Raw genomic sequence first — 14,315 nt, 5'->3', positions numbered from 1 at the left:
TTCCTTGATGGAGTTTGTTTTTTGTTTATTTGGTTTTGTTTTTAAAATTTGATGAGTGCTGCTCTTTCCACTTCCCAGGCTAGTTATAAAAAGTGAATTTTACTATATTATGAAAATCCTTCACTTCGATATAATTTTATTTATTTAATGTTCATCTAGAAGACTACATAAAATTACTTTGTATACAATGTAACTAAAATAATAGGTAAAATGTTTCATATGAGCTTTAGTAGGATAGGATAAAATCTACACTCAACGGTTTTTGTTGAAGATAGTAAAATTAGATTTGAATTGCAAGAATAAACTTAACATTCCTTTTGGTCATAAAGGTAAAAGCATATTCTTATTTGTAGAATTGTAGTGATCACTACGATACTACTTTTTGTGGAAGAAATCGTAATGGTCTATAATGAGTAAATTCTTAAAAAGAATCATCACTGCAATTTGTTATGGTGTTTTATGGTGCAGTGATGGTTTCATCAAGCATTAGTTAAAAGTTTTGCTGATAAAATCACCAAAACTAACATCTCTTGGCTTGCCAGAACTTTATGACAGAACTGGGCTGGAGTATGGTTTTTATATCAGAGCACATGATCTTAGAAAAATGTTTCTTTTATAACTTAAAACTCCCTAAGGGCTGGCCTGTTTATGTTAACATGATATCGCATATATGTACAATCAGCAGTTCATGAAATGCCCTGTAACAGCCATGGATTAACCATTTTTAACTCGACAACTGCTTTGTTCTGAGAACAGGAAAATAGCCCTTATCTTCTCATGTTGTATGTCAAACCTTCTGTCTGTGAGCCAGAAAGAGAGTCCTCAACCAGAAACCAAATCAACCGGCACCTTGAGCTTGAACTTCCCTTTGCGAGAACTGAAAGAAGTAAATGTCTGTTGTTTAAGCCATCCAGTCTATGGCAGCCCAATCTAACTGATACATTAGAAGGAAGAAGCTAGGGAGACTTCGTGACTGATTGAGTCAATAAAAGAGCAGTATCTTCAAGGACCTAGGATTTATCCATCTCTGCTCTCTTCCATTCTTTTTTTTCTAAGAGTTTTTTCTTTTTATTTATTTATTTATTTTAACTGGAGGCTAGTTACTGTACAATATTGTAGTGGTTTTGCCATACATTGACATGATTCAGCCATGAGTGTACATGTGTTCCCCATCCTGAACCCCCCTCCCACCACCCTCCCCATCCCATCCCTCTGGGTCATCCCAGTGCACCAGCCCTGAGCACCCTGTCTCATGCATCAAACCTGGACTGGCAATCTGTTTCACATATGATAATATACATGTTTCAATGCTATTCTTTCAGATCATCCCACCCTCACCCTCTCCCACAGAGTCCAAAAGACTGTTCTATACATCTGTGTCTGTTTTGCTGTCTTGCATATAGGGTTATCGTTACCATAACCTCAGATATGCAGATGACACCACCCTTACGGCAGAAAGTGAAGAGGAACTCAAAAGCCTCTTGATGAAGGTGAAAGTTGAGAGTGAAAAAGTTGGCTTAAAGCTCAACATTCAGAAAATGAAGATCATGGCATCCGGTCCCATCACTTCATGGGAAATAGATGGGGAAACAGTGGAAACAGTGTCAGACTTTATTTTTCTGGGCTCCAAAATCACTGCAGATGGTGACTGCAGCCATGAAATTAAAAGACGCTTACTCCTTGGAAGGAAAGTTATGACCAACCTAGATAGCATATTCAAAAGAGAGACATTACTTTACCAACAAAGGTCTGTCTAGTCAAGGCTATGGTTTTTCCTGTGGTCATGTATGGATGTGAGAGTTGGACTGTGAAGAAGGCTGAGCGCTGAAGAATTGATGCTTTTGAACTGTGGTGTTGGAGAAGACTCTTGAGAGTCCCTTGGACTGCGAGAGATCCAACCAGACCATTCTGAAGGAGATCAGCCCTGGGATTTCTTTGGAAGGAATGATGCTAAAGCTGAAACTCCAGTACTTTGACCACCTCCTGCAAAGAGTTGACTCAATGGGAAAGACCCTGATGCTGGGAGGGATTGGGGGCAAGAGAAGAAGGGGATGACAGAGGATGAGATGGCTGGATGGCATCACTGACTCGATGGACATGAGTTGAGTGAACTCCGGGAGTTGGTGATGGACAGGGAGGCCTGGTGTGCTGTGATTCATGGGGTCGCAAAGAGTCAGACATGACTGAGCGACTGATCTGATCTGATACTGTATTGATGTTTTTCTTTCTGGCTTACTTCACTGTGTATAATAATAGGCTCCAGTTTCATCCACCTCATTAGAACTGATTCAAATGTTTTCTTTTTAATGGCTGAGTAATACTCCATTGTGTATATGTACCACAGCTTTCTTATCCATTCATCTGCTGATGGACATCTAGGTTGCTTCCATGTCCTGGCTATTATAAACAGTGCTGCGATGAACATTGGGGTACACGTGTCTCTTTCCCTTCTGGTTTCCTCAGTGTGTATGCCCAGCAGTGGGATTGCTGGATCATAAGGCAGTTCTATTTCCAGTTTTTTAAGGAATCTCCACACTGTTCTCCATAGTGGCTGTACTAGTTTGCATTCCTACCAATAGTGTAAGAGGATTCCCTTTTCTCCACACCCTCTCCAGCATTTATTGTTTGTAGATTTTTGGATAGCAGCCATTCTTATCGGCATGAGATGGAACCTCAAACCTCAAATAGCCAAAGCAATCTTGAGAAAGAAGAATGGAACTGGAGGAATCAACCTGCCTGACTTCAGGCTATACTGCAAAGCTACAGTCATCAAGACAGTATGGTACTGGCACAAAGACAGAAATATAGATCAATGGAACAAAATAGAAAGCCCAGAGATAAATCTATGCATTTATGGACACCTTATCTTTGACAAAGGAGGCGAGAATATACAATGGAGAAAAGACAATCTCTTTAACAAGTGGTGCTGGGAAAACTGGTCAAATACTTGTAAAAGAATGAAACTAGAACACTTTCTAACACCATACACAAAAATAAACTCAAAATGGATTAAAGATCTAAACGTAAGATCAGAAACTATAAACTCCTAGAGGAAAACTTAGGCAAAACACTCTCCAACATAAATCACAGCAGGATCCTCTATGACTCACCTCCCAAAGTAATGGAAATAAAAGCAAAAATAAACAAATGCGACCTAATTAAACTTAAAAGCTTTTGCACAATGAAGGAAACTATATGCAAAGTGAAAAGACAGCCTTCAGAATGGGAGAAAATAATAGCAAACGAAGCAATGGACAAAGAATTAATCTCAAAAATATACAAGCAACTCCTGCAGCTCAATTCCAGAAAAATAAATGACCCAATCAGAAAATGGGCCAAAGAACCAAACAGACATTTCTCCAAAGAAGAAAAACAGATGGCTAACAAACACATGAAAAGATGCTCAACATCACTCATTATCAGAGAAATACTCTCTTCCATTCTTAATGTTGAGATCCTCAGAGGAGTGGTAGCAAGATGGCAATAATTGTTGGAGTCACATCCAGACCCAGCAACATGCTTAGGAGGAATAAGAACTGTTACTGTCTCTGTCCTTTTCTGAGATCAAGGAAATCTTTCCAGAAACCCCTCAACTGACTATCTTGTACTATAGGTCATAATTGTGTTACAGGCCATCGTGGGTTACTCACAAGTCTGAAACCAATCACTGCCGAGCGGGGGTGGGATTACCATTACAATCCTACAGACAAATCAAGATCTACTCCTGGAACTAGTATTAGGATCATCTTCCCTTTAGTCATTTGAGTGCATGCATGTGTGCTTAGTTGCTCAGTCATGTCCAACTCTTCGCAGCCCCATGGACTCTAGCCCACCGGGCTCCTCTGTCCATGGGATTTTCCAGGCAGGAATACTGTAATGGCTTGCCCTTTACTTTTCATCCTCCAGGGGATCTTGTCCACCCAGGGATTGAATCCGTGTCTCCTGAGTCTCCTGAATTGACAGGCAGATTCTTTACTGTTAAGCCGCCTGGGAAACACCCCACATAAGAGTAGATACCTGAATAAGATATGAGTTTGTGGGGAAGAAAGAAGAAAATAGTGATGCTGGGTTGGCAACAAATAATTTCCATTCTCTTCAAGTAGATTCATGTCTCATGTGGGAGATAAGGTTGTAAAGTTGACACATAAAGATAAGAATCATGTATATTCAAAATTATCTTGAAAATACCTCAAAACTACATGATATTTTGAAGAGTGACTTAATGTTCAGTAAATTCAGTATAGCCATTTTGGTAACATTCAATAGATTTCAGTTTATTTGAGTGAGGCCAGATGAAATTGTGAGTTTACATTTGTAGACCAGAGTGATATTTTCTACTATGAAAGGTGCACAGGAAAGAAAGAAATAAAAGTCATACGGCCTAACAGAGTAAATTGCTATGCAAATGGAGTAAGATGGTAAGTGAAAGTACCCACCACTACAATGCAGTAGCCAGTTTATAAAATCAGAGTTATGCAAACTTGAAAGAGTACAACATAAGAATATTAATAAATTCTCACAAGACGGGCAGCTTTTGAAATCGTGTATATATACACACACACATTCTCAGTTATGTTCAACTCTTTGCAATGCCATGGACTGTAGCCCTCCAGGCTCCTCTGTCCATGGAATTTTCCAGGCAAGAATACTGGAGAGGGTTGCCGTTTCCTCCTCCAGGGGATCTTCCTGACCCAGGAATCAAACCCAAGTTCTGGCATCTCCTGCATTGGCAGGCAGATTCTTTACCACTAGTGCCATCTGGGAAGCCCTTTGAAACCATAGAAATACCAAAAAGAAAAAAAACAAAACACTTTTTTAAATACATAAACAATCACACGGTTTTAAAGCTTGAGGGTCAGGTATTTGGGAACCGTGTTATTGCTACATGGTGCACCATGGTGATGCCACTTCAGACAGCAAAGAAATACCTTCCTTCCTTTGTCAGTTTTATGAAAAATTAATTTTGGATTATGTAAATGTTAAAGTATAGGAGGCCCCCTGTTAGCAGGAGACAAGGGTTTGATCCTTGGTCAAGGTGGATCCCACACGCAAGTAAGTCCATGGCCACAACTACTGAGCCTGTGCTTTAGAGCCTGTAAGACACAGCTCCTGAAGCTCACATGCCTAGAGCCTGTGCTTTGCAACAGGAGAGGCCACCAAAATGAGAAGCCCACACACTACAACTAGAGAGCAGGCCCCGCTCATCGCAACTAGAGGAAAACCCCTGTAGCAGTGATGACCCAGCATAGCCAAAAATAAATAAATAAATTTAAACAATTTTTTCTCACTCTCTGGGGCCAGGGTGCTAAGTTTATCTATTTGAATTCACATAATATGAATGTCCATATAATGTAACTCCACTCCGTTTTATTTATGCTGGTATTTAAGTAGACCAGTAAGAATTGTCTCTTTAGTTACTAACACTACCCAACTCCATCCTTTATTTGGGGGTGTTTGATTGAACCAAAAATTCATACTATAAACACACATACTTAACAAAAGAAGGGGAACATTTGTATTCTGTCAGGTAGGGAAGCAACAAAATAGACGAAGGGTGGCACAGTTGAGTTCACAAAATACAATCTGCTGTCAAGCTTGAAGAGAGCCAGAGGGTAAAGGGTTAGCAGCCCAAACCTGACAAAGGTCAAGGAGTAATCATTTGTCAAGTGTCAGGAATAGACAGTACACGAACCAGAAACAAAAGTCTCCTTGGGAAAAGAGGAGCTAAATTCCAAGTATTAGACCCATCCCGATGATTACGAGTATGACTCAATATACTTAGGATTGTGCTTTCCAAAATAAGTTCAATGGAACATCAGGTCCTTGATATGCTCTTTAGGAGGGGACTCTGTCATCAAGTGTGCAAAATGCTACTGACTTGACCCCTATTTTAGAGAATCTCAGTACCTCTTATCCTATTAAAAGACATTCCTGTAGAAAAGACACCTTCTCACCTTGGAAAGCACAAATGGTGGCATCAAGTCAGACTTTCCCAAGTGTGTGCTGGGGAACAATTTCTGTGGGATATTTGCAGGTTTGGTGCCTAAATAAGATATTCCATGGTTAGGTATCTTGAAGTCATCTGACTTGATGTCACCGTTTTTACTTCATGCCTGGGCAGGAATCGTAGGCCAGATGAGAGGATGTGTAAGTCACTGAAGTCATCAGTGGGAAGACACTGAGTCTTTTAGAGGTAGAAGAAGACTTGTTGCAGATAAACTCAAAACTTGGTGGGTTTGTAACCGGAGACAATTTAAGTTGAAATACAGTCTGAAATAAGGTAATATTAATTATCATTAATGGCTTCCCTGGTGGCTCAGTGGTAAAAAACCTGCCTACCAATGCAGGCAACTCAGGTTCAATCCATTGGGAAGATTCTCTGCAGACAGAAATGGCAACCGACTGCAGTATTCTTTCCTGAAGAAACCCATGGTCAGAGGAGCCTGGCAGGCTACAGTCCATGAGGTCACAAAAGAGTTTGACATGACTTAACAACTTAACAACAAACAATTATCATTAACATGGATAATTTTTTAAATTATCAGTAAGATTATCATTGTGGGAAGAATTTGAAGACTCAGATTCAAATTCTGGCTCTGAAACATGATAATGATGTTATCTTGTATGACCTTTGTTTTGTAGCATTAATTTTTGTAACAAACACACAAAAAGTTGAGTAGTCTAAGCATAACAGAAGTTTGATTCTTATTCCCATAAGACCCAAACAGATGTTTATGATTAATGGGTAGCTTTCATCAGAGAGGTTATTCAGAGACCCAGACTCCTTCCATCTTTTGACTCTGCCAACTTCATCAGGTGGCTTACAGAGTTACTGTGCTCATAGAAATCAAATCAGTGGTTAAGAGAAAGAACAGAGGAGAGCATGCAGGGTGCTTTTAGCACACATCAGGAGGGCTTACATTCTGTTGGTTAGAACAGTTACATGGCCACACCTGTTTGGAAGGGAAGCTGGAATTGTAGTCTACCCACGTATGTAGGAAGAGTAAAAAAGCAGGTTGATGAACATCTAGCAAGTTTCTACTACAGCACTTAAGATAAATCTTTCTGTGAAAGAGCTTCATTAGACCTACATAGATGACAAATAGATTTCAACACAAGTTCCATTCATTCAACAGACAGTCATTACCTGGGGCAGAAACTAAGAGCAATTCCATGGTTGGCTCTGGACTCAGTAGAAAATGACTTTACCAACAACTGGCAATGTGTGTCATGCAGAGGGCATATGGAGCCGTGGGATAAGTGACATACATTTACATCCTGTGTAGAAAACACACTCCCTGTGTGTTTCTCCTTTACTTTCACTCTACTATCACACTCACAACACTTCTGACACCAGATGTGTGGGTTTTCCACACCTCAAGCAATTCTGCGACTCCTACTTGATGCCCTACAAGTCAATTCAGTTCTGACACTGTCCTTAAGGAGTTAGCAGCAGAGCCCACAGGCAAAGGATTCAATCCCACAAGGCCACCTCCACTTCAGATACCACTTCAGATTGCACATTTCAAGCTGTTGACCTGTGTTCCCATGACCCCTCCTTGCATTTGATAAGTTGCTAGTATGGGTCACAGAACTTGGGGAAATACTTACTTATACGTACCGGTTTATGGTATAATAAAGGATAAGATGGGCTTCCCTGGTGGCACTAGTGGTAAAGAACCCAACTGCCAATGCAGGAGACATAAGAGACATGGGTTTAATCCCTGGGTCAGGAAGATTCCCCTAGAGGAAGGTATGGCAACCCACTCCAGTATTCTTTCCTGGAGAACCCCATGAACTGTAGCCTGGCAGGCTACAGTCCAGTCACAAAGATTTGGATGTGACTGAAGTGACTGAGCACATACACACACACACACACACACAAAAATATAGTATAGCACACACCAGATAAAGAGGTACACAAGGGAGGTTCAGGAAGGTCCTATGTACAGGACTGTATCTCCCTGAGGAGTTGGGATGTACTCCTCCAGGAATGATGTGTTCACCAGAAGCCCTCTGAACCACATACTATTGAGAGTTTTATGGAGGCTTCAACACACAGGCACGATCGATCATGAACTCAAATATAGCTCCTCTCCCTTCCTGGAGGATAAGGAGTGGGGCTGAAAGTTCTAGGCTTATAATCATGGCTTGGTCTTTCTGCTGACCAACCCCCATCCTGAAGCCAACCAGGAGCCCACCAAGAGTTGCTTCATTAGAACAAAGACACTTCTGTCAGCCAGGAAATTCCAAAGGATTTAGGAGCTTTGGAACAGAGCTCCTAAGCTATATATAACTCAAAACTATATATATAGTTTTATATCCCTAAGAAGATCTCTGAGTCCTTCCCAGCATCTTATATTTGGAGTCAAATTGGACAGGAGTCAAACTTCCTATATTAAACTCAGTTCTACCACTTACTAGCTGTAAGACCTTGGACAAATTACTTAAACTGTCTGCTCACTTATCAATAGAATGAGGAAAATAATACCAACCCTAAAATGTTGAAGATGGCTCAAACATATTAAGAGCTTCATATAACGTTTAGCAAATAATGTCCATTCCTATGTACCTAATATTATAATTAGTAATTCTAATCTCTAATTTAGATATCATATTCTCCAAAGCAAAAGGCATAAACATAAAAGCCTAACTTAAGTGAATGAAACCCTATGTTACCAAGACAGATAGGAGTTGGGGTAGCTTAAATAAATAAAATATTTGACTCACCCTCAAATAATTGGTCAGAATTTTAGCATCCTTCTCTTTTCACCATCTAAAAGCATGTTAATGACCACGAAGAAATTAATAGTTTGCAACTCTAGAAATGTGATGTCCAATGACCATAACTACATGGCATTCCATATCTCATTAAAGGAAACAATCCGACTCAGCCAAAAAGAAAAGTGAACAACTTTTTCATTGCATGGAATTTGTACATGCAAGAGTTGTATTGTTAGGATCTTTGAGTAACAAACAGTAATATAATGCATTTAAAGGCTCTTTTACAAAAGATATAGAAAGATTATTCCATATAGCTGTTTGTTATATCAACTCTATAAAAGATAAGAGCATAATACAACGTTCTGTAGATAATTGAGGTAGGCTTGGGGTCATAAACCCAGTCACCTTATGTTCACTTGGGCTTCCTTGGTGGCTCAGACAGTAAAGAATCTGCCTGCAATGCAGGAGACCTGGGTTTGATCCCTGGGCCAGGAAGATCTCCTGGAGAAGGGAATGGCTCCCCGCTCCAGCATTCTTGCCTGGAGAATTCCATGGACAGAGGAGCCTGGAAGAGTCGGACACAACTGAGTGACTAACACTTTCGGTACTTTCCTGTGTTAACTTAAGAGGAGAGGTCATGATTATCCTAACTAAGCAATAGCCATACAGTTGACACATGAAATGTCTGTGTTTGCATTTGAAACACTATGGAGTTATTTGTCCTTAAACTTTCAGAAAATGCAGTCCAGATAGGTAACACTTTCTAAGTAGAACAAAAAGGAAAAGGGAAAGAAAACATGGCGGGAAGGAAAAGAAAAGCACTGTGATGATGAAAAACTATCAGGTTTCCAGTTCAGACTTTTGTTTTAAAATATCAATTCCGGAAACCCAGCTTGCAGATAAAATAGTAATCATCATCTTAAAATAGCAAGCAGTAACCAGTTACAAAATTCATAATATTGTGTCTTTTGTATCATGGACATAGTCATTTGTAATTCAATTATGTAACTGATGCTGTCCATATAAATCCATTAAGGCAGTTTAATAAATAGCAGTCAAGTACTAATTACAAATATCCATCTCACTATTACAATGCCACAGAGTATCACATGACTGTAATGTCAAATCTTGAGATGTTCTCTCAGGAAGAAAAAAATATGTATGTATGTGTATACATATGTATGTATGTATACATGTATGTGTGTGATGTATGAATGTACTTATATAAAATAATGTACATATATATACATAAAAATGAGTACTCATATGCTGTCATTTAAGGTAACTGGTACAAATTATAAAGTAGATGAATCTTATTTCACATAACATTTGCCACTTTGAAAATCAAAAATGGGTTTTCTTTAGAAAATGAAATAATTCATTTTGTAAGAACATCTGCACACAAAGTAAAAACAAAAAGATCCCTTTCAATCTCTGATTTCCCTATCAGGCTATCCTCACTGGGAAAGATTTATATTCATGATAACACTTGTCCTCCCCCTTGCCAAGCAAGTGAACTCAGTATGAAAATCAGTGCCAGAGACAGAGAGAAAGTGGAAAATGTGGAAAGTGGAAAATGTTATATATAAATATATAACAACAAAATTAAACCTTAAAAATATCCCAAGGAGTATATTACTGGGAAAAAAAAATTTTTGTGTGAAAGTGGAAATGATATATATATAAATATATAACAACAAAATTAAACCTTAAAAATATCCTAAGGAGTATATTACTGGGGAAAAAAATTTATAGGCATTTCTTTCAGAAAAATTGAATTCACAAATATTTCATTTATATGTTCTCCATTCTCAGTCTATTCAGTTAAAGAAGTATTTACAAATGTGTATCGGATGCCTCTGTTTGCTGGGCAGTGTGCTAGGAAATGAGGATGCTATAGACTCTGCCCTCACGAAACAACATTTTACGAAGTTTACTCAAATGAGAAATTTTGAAAAAAATCGATACATGAGGCTTTTTTGGACTAGTGACTTGAGGTCAGCTAAGAGTCCTCATAAATATAAATGGTTGCACTGATATATATGGTACAGAGAGCATCAACTCACATGTATGATCAAAACTGGGGAGAGTCATGTTGCCTCATGACAATATTATGATCATTTTTAAGGATGCTTAAGACCTAAGATCTTTTGTCAACACAAGCCTAACAATCTTCTTTCTTTAGATGAGGAAATGAAAGTTGGAGACTATGGAACATTTCAATTCATGAAAAAATTAGAAGCTTTAGCATGGCCTATTATTTAACTTTCTCCTGGAGCTGCTGCTGCTGCTGCTAAGTCGCTTCAGTCGTGTCCGACTCTGTGGGACCCCATAGATGGCAGCCCACCAGGCTCCACTGTCCCTGGGATTCTCCAGGCAAGAACACTGGAGTGGGTTGCCATTTCTTTCTCCAATGCATGAAAGTGAAAAGTGAAAGTGAAGTCGCTCTGTCGTGCCCGACTCTTAGCAACCCCATGGACTGCAGCCTTCCAGGCTCCTCCATCCATGGGATTTTCCAGGCAAGAGTACTGGAATGCGGTGCCATTGCCTTCTCCTCCTGGAGCTGCTAAAAAATTCAATTAATGCAAATAGTAAGTCATGAAATGTCCAAGAAGCAGTGAACAAAAGTGTAAAGAAAGTCTGGAGTCCACAGTTATCTGGCATTTCCGTGAGCAAATTGCAGATTTGTATAGCATCCACGCTAAGAAGAGAATCTTCAACTTTCTATGTGTGGGTCCCTTTCTGTGCCAGCTTTCCAGCTTTGTGTTCTGCCTGCCCTCTGAGAGCGGTGTTTTCACATGTGGCAATTGGCCTAAGCTTGTGGCTCTCAGGTTGACAAAGTTGAGATTTGGTCTGAGATTGGTCTGAGACAAGGTCTGGGATTGACAAAAGACCTTCAGGTTGGCCAAGAGTTGGTCCAGAACACAAGACTCAGGTATTTTGGTGACTGAGTGTAGTTTGGATCTGCTATTAAGGAGAGAAAATGGGAATGAGAATCAGATGACTGTATATGATGAATAAATATATGGATCTGAGATTTACAGGTTATAGATGAGAGCAACAGAAAAACTGAGAGGCTGCTATCATTGTGGCCAATTAAGAGAAGAAACAGCAAAGGAAAACCCTCTTTTGGCTTTGTAAGGAGGTGAGGAAGGCCAGTGTACATCAACAAAGGAAAAATCACCGGAGGTGCACAGGTGGGAATGGCCACAGTCCATCTGACCCCTTCACTAACAACGGTCAGGTGACTTGGTAGGTAGCTATCCTCTAAGGGAGGCACCGCTACATTCAATGTAATGCCATTTAATTTTTGCTATTTATAATTATCTTTTTAAGTGATGGCTCTTCTGTCTGCCAAGTACCTAGGGAGAGATTAAAATTCCAGTTTGGGAGTGAAAATAAGGAAAGCTAAATTGTTTTGCCTAATTGAGGGGAAATTTTCTGATATTCTTTGACTAGGAGAAGGGCAAAGAGCAAAGAAGAGAAAAAAGAGAAAACTAGACAGGGTGAGGCTCTGGTTTGACCTGAGAGGTTGCAATGTAGGTCTGTAACTCGTTTGCTATCTAACTTATTTTGTGGACACCCCCATGAATTTCTGTCTCCCCAACATAGTTCTGGATTGAACGATTGTTTTAACTGATGTGTGCTTTTTACTGGAGAGTTGTTTTATAAATCAACATAGTACAGGCACTTTTTGGAAGAGTTAGCATGAAAAGAGTTACGAACTTGGTGGTTTCTTCAGGTTAGTACCTGTGCAGAAAATTGGAGTCTGCTGTATGTATGGAAAACCTCATATCTATTTGAGAACCTTATTTTGAATCCAGACAGAATTCCTCATCCCCTGGACCTCAAATAAAGCAAGCTCAACTTACTGTTTCCATGATAGCTGCAAACAAGTCAGTCTGTTGAGAGAGCTGGAAATTGGGAAAAGGCTTTCTCTGTGGGACTGAACAGTTTCGAAGTCTCTTGAAGTTAAGTCTTGACTGCAGCCTGAAGTGAAGCCTGTCAACACCCTGGGTTGTAAGCCAGAGCTCAAAATGATGTGCTCTGCTCTGCTTCCCAGACAAGAGCCTGGTTTTCATCATTCTTGAGGCATCTCAAAACCTTTGCAAGTTGAGAATAGTCTTGTAAAACTGTGTAACTCTCAGACAGCTTGTGAGCCTCAGGTCCTGGGAGACAATAAAGACTTGTTGAGCTGAATGAGAGCTTGACAAGTCTTCCTTCTGGTCCATTTTTAGCTGGGACTGCAGCACTGTCCCGAAGAGATGGAAACTTTCCTTTGCCTAGAGCTCTCTTAGAAAAGATTTCACCATTTTTCTCACCGTCAAGCATTCTTTCTCAGATCAATCTAAATGTCTCATGGGCTAAAGAATTGATACGCCCTGTTTGCAGAGCCTGCTGCTTTCTCTAGATTAGAAGCTCTATCCTTTAGTGGGAATTCATGCTACTGTCTATCCCACATACTATCCATCAACTGATCCCTCTTATCTTCATCAAGATTGAAAATAAGAGATAGACGCTAACATCGTAGCCTAGCAGGAATGTGTATTTGGTGCTCAGGAAATAAGGACGACTGAGCCAGTCGTCCTTAACGCAGCTCCAAGATGCCCTTCCCTTGTCCCAGAATAAACACTGAGAATGAATGCTTCAGCGCTGGTCACCCACTTAGCAGGCAAGGCAAAGCAGTGACTAGTCAGCAAATTGTTCATCCCTAAGACAGCCTAGGTATCTGTGACCACTGCCCTTTAAATCATATAAAATGAATGAGCTCTTTAGTTGCCAAATCTGGAAGCCTTAGAAAAACCTATATCAACTCTTGGTAATTAGAATGATCAGAAACCTCTTATGGAGACTCTGTCCCATGCCTATAACATCAGGAATATTTGACTATATAGTATTACAGGTATTGCCAGTAAGACATGGAAATTTTGTCAAGTTCTCTTCCCAAAGAGGTTCAAGTATTCTTGGTAACAGTTTTACCCTAGTCACTGGGGAATGTGCATCTGCTTTGAGTGATGCCCTGTAAAACAGACCTTGATTTCCAAGGTTACACTTCAAAAGATCCACTGTTCTTTTTGTGAAAGATTAAAAAAAAAAAAGTGGTTAAAGAACAACTGTGCTCCAGCTGAGATATTTAACTTAGAAAATATGTGATAAGCTCTGCAAATGTGCCATTTCTCATCCATGGCTTAGCAGTTATCTCATTTTTATATCAGAGTGGCATTAAAATGATATCATGCATAGGAATTTTGCCACAAATGAGTTTATATTAACCCAAATTTGGTGAATTGTAAATTCCTTATTGTATAATTCATGATTTGGTTTTTATTATCATGGATGGTCAAAAATAGCCAGTATTGTTATCCAGCATGGTTTGGTTACATGGTTACATGGACTTTGCAATCACACAGACCTAGTTTCAAATTATAAGCCGATACTTAGGATTAGGTTGAACTATATTATATTGCTGCCTTTGTAATTTAAAATGGTCAAATAACAGCAAGCATTTTCATGTGATTCAGCCTAATAGCTCTGTGACCATGAGTAAGTTTCTCAGCCTTTCTGAGCTTCACTTATTTGTACTATAAAGT

At 39.5% G+C, this 14,315-nt stretch overlaps 1 protein-coding gene across 2 annotated transcripts in view; it reads left to right on the top strand.

Moving 5' to 3' along the window:
* RNLS (renalase, FAD dependent amine oxidase) overlaps window positions 1-14,315 on the top strand; it is a 276,260-nt gene that overhangs the window by 213,174 nt on the left and 48,771 nt on the right. The window lies entirely within an intron of this gene.

Source organism: Bos indicus, chromosome 26, assembly GCF_029378745.1.
Source record: "Bos indicus isolate NIAB-ARS_2022 breed Sahiwal x Tharparkar chromosome 26, NIAB-ARS_B.indTharparkar_mat_pri_1.0, whole genome shotgun sequence".
Lineage (NCBI taxonomy): Eukaryota > Metazoa > Chordata > Mammalia > Artiodactyla > Bovidae > Bos > Bos indicus.
This window is presented reverse-complemented; position numbering and strand designations above follow the sequence as displayed.